Consider the following 3,489-nt stretch of genomic DNA (forward strand, 5'->3'; position numbering starts at 1 on the left):
TTTATGATCACAATAAATGAAGGTCTTCTTGCATAATGAAGTCATACATTTAGGCTCCGCCCACACAGCAGGTCTAATGCACACGTCAGATTTTTGGGTGAAATCTGATTTTTTTTGTGTGTGTTGGTTCATATTCCACATTAATGCGACTTCTATCAGTTTTGAGTCTGAACTGAATGTGACCCTGAAGTGACCCACATGCACTAAAGAGGTCCTGATGGAATACGAGACCACGCAGACACACACTGTGTTTACATTTGTCGCGTTTCAATGACGTAAAGGTCTGATAAATGCGACCTGGACGTTCAGACTGAAGTCACATTGGAAAATATCAGATCTGGATCAGATTTAGGACCACATATGAAAGTGGTCTGGGCCAGATTTAGGACCACATATGGCAGTGGTCTGGGCCAGATTTAGGACCACATATGGCAGTGGTCTGGGCCAGATTTAGGACCACATATGGCAGTGGTCTGGGCCAGATTTAGGACCACATATGGCAGTGGTCTGGGTCAGATTTAGGACCACATATGACAGTGGTCTGGGTCAGATTTAGGACCACATATGACAGTGGTCTGGGTCACATATGGACACATTTACCTGAGGTCTGAACGGAGCCTTGGTGATGTCATCAGACATTCAGTGAAGTCGACCCGACTCAACATCACAATAAGAGTTTCTATCCAAAGTCGTCGAGTGGAACCAGAAGTTGACAAAACAAAAGGAAACCAAGCACCTGGAACAGAGACATGACAGCACCTGCCTGGCCTCAGAACCCCCAACCCGTTCACGACCTGGTTTGGGAGGACAACCACCAGCAGGGGGGCGGTTTCGGTCCAATCAGAAGGTTTGGATCCAAATCTGGGGATGGACCCGGTTTTAAAACAACCGTGAACCTGAACACGTGAGTTGTTTGGTGTGAACGTTTCCAAACCGGTGGTGTCTGAACGGGGTCGACGACAGGAAGTGAGGCCGGGCTCGACAGCACCAACAGGACTCTGGTAGGTAGGTCGCCACGTACATGACGACAGAGCTGCTAGGCGTGGTGGTCCTGGGTGGACCTGTACTGCTGGTTCGAAGCACCACAGATGGACTCAGCTTTAGCACCTAAACCCAACACAGCGCCATGGAAACGACTGATGGAGAGCACGGGTGGAGGTCTGGACACGACCTGGAGGCTGGAGCCCAGTCTGAACAAGACCCTATCACACAGGATGCACCAGGACCAGGACCTTCGACAAGACCCAGGTTTAAGAAACGGAACCAACTAATGGCGTCACAGACAGATTCAAAGGTATCAGCAAATGGATCTGCACCATCTGCAGGATCTGCACCATCTGCAGGATCTGGACCATCTGCAGGATTTGCACCATCGCAGGATCTGGACCATCTGCAGAATCTGAGTCTATCTGAAGGATCTGCACCATCTGCAGGATCTGGACCATCTACAGCAGGGGTGTCAAACTCCTGTCCTCGAGGGCCGGTATCCTACATGTTTAGATGTTTCCTTCTTCCATCACATCTGGATCAGTTAATGATCAGCTCATCATCATGCTCTGCAGAAGCCTGATAATGATGAAATGGCTTCCAGATGTGATGGAAGAGGGAAATATCTAAAACATGCAGGATACCGGCCCTCGAGGACAGGAGTTTGACACCCCTGCTCTAGACCATGATATGTCTGTGGTTCCAACGTCCTCCAAAGATCCCTAGTTCCTCTGGAGGTTCCTGCTGGTGGAACCACTGGTTTTTCTCCATCTCCAAACAGTCCTGTTTGGCGTTCTGGTCTTATTGGATGTCGATGCTGCTTCAGTTGTTGCAGTTTCTACCATAATTCTTGAGCGTCTGAGGTGCATCCTGTGTGATCAGGCTCTTGTTCAGATCTACAGGGTCAACAACAGGAACTTCAGGACAAAACCCAAAGTCTAAGAATCACACCCAAGGTCAGGAACAGTAACTACAAAGACCATGGCAGGTTGCAGCACCAGATATTAGGACGGAGATCAGAGCGTCAGGTGGGACTCCGCCCACCAGCGTTTGGGAGCAGATGCTCCTTCAAATGATCATTAGGGATGCTCTGATCCATCAGGGTCCAATTAGAACTGATGGTCGACACGGCGGTTTCAGGAACCTCATGCCCAAACATCTCTGTGATGCTTTTCTGTTTCAGAATTAGAGAACTCAACCAAAAGTCAACGATCATGTTTTCACGTTGCTTTCCAAAACCCCAAATAAAAAATGACTAATTTTTTGTTTTCATTGTACAAGCAGGTGATCGTTAGTTCCTAAACGACAGTTAAGCAATTCAGATGTAAATAGAGTTTATGGTCGGAAAACAACTAAAACCACATGATCTGAATGTTTTACACTGAACTGAACACCGTTTATTGGGTCACTGCATCATATTCTAAACAAAATGTAAATGGAGTTGGAAGGAGCTTAGTTTTTCAGGATGAAACAGGAAACAAGTCATTCTCATATTTGTGGTTTTGGAAACAAAGGCTGAAAAAACCAAGCAGTGGGTTTATTGGGTAAGACCCTGCATCCCTAATGTTCATGTGCTTCTGTCAAATCCAGATGGATTGGCCTCCAACCTGATGGAACGTGATCCTCAAACTGTCGTCCCCGATGTTAAAGGGACAGTTGGCGTCTACGGAGCAGGAGGTCAAACTATTAACGGTCAATGGACAGAGTTCTTTCATATGTCAGAAACCAAAGACACACTGAGGTGGAACTCACAACTGATGAGCTGGAGGAGGAAACCTGCCGGAAGCTGATTGGTCAGCGGCTGGGGTTCTAATTTAAGAACATACTCAAACAACATCAACTGCTTAGAACAGGGTTTCTCATCCTCTGATGGCTCTGGTCCTGCTTTCAGAGCCCGTGGGCAGAAGTCAAACACAAGACTACAGGAAGTACTGCAGGGATGATGTCACCAAACACCAACCAATGGAATTGTTCCATTTGCTTTTGGATCATTTGCAAAAAATCAGCTCTGTGATAACCAATAGTCTGGAACCAGGTTCCAAGATCACATTCTGCCGAGGTTATGAGGTCAGACTAGACGATGTTTAAGGTCCGACAGCCTCTGGAGTCTCCTTTAGCCTCTCATTAGCATTTTTCAAGACACGTCAAAGCTTCAACTTTCCCAACATACTCTTATTTCAGGCTTTAAACGCCCACCAGCTTCAGGAAGCTCTACATGCCTCCTTGTTTCTTGGACTCTCCTGGAGCTCTGACCTGAAGGTTGAGAAACTCTGTTCTAAACTGACCCTTTAGCGTCATAACCACCCAACAGGCGTCCACGGATGGACTCGTCTCACACAACAAACATACGCCATCACAACTGCGTGAACCGACCACTGGTAAAGTGCGAACCCCAGCGCTGTGCACAGGTTGTAGAGTTCTGCTTTAGTTTGTGTGGGGATACGTTAGCCTACGTAGCTGGATAGCTTAAAACAGACCGGGCTGGAGGAATGGTTATACTGT

The 3,489-nt window shown here is 47.3% G+C and overlaps 1 protein-coding gene across 1 annotated transcript in view; it reads left to right on the top strand.

The window, feature by feature from the left end:
- The window catches only part of LOC115410089 (arginase-1-like), a 45,243-nt gene extending 42,524 nt beyond the window's left edge, over positions 1 to 2,719 (top strand). The window contains exon 10 of the transcript XR_003934050.1: positions 2,710 to 2,719. The gene's annotated coding sequence lies outside the window, so the exon portion shown is untranslated. The remainder of the gene's footprint in view (positions 1 to 2,709) is intronic.
- The last annotated feature ends 770 nt before the right edge of the window (positions 2,720 to 3,489 follow it).

The sequence above is a fragment of the Sphaeramia orbicularis genome, chromosome 19, assembly GCF_902148855.1.
Source record: "Sphaeramia orbicularis chromosome 19, fSphaOr1.1, whole genome shotgun sequence".
Lineage (NCBI taxonomy): Eukaryota > Metazoa > Chordata > Actinopteri > Kurtiformes > Apogonidae > Sphaeramia > Sphaeramia orbicularis.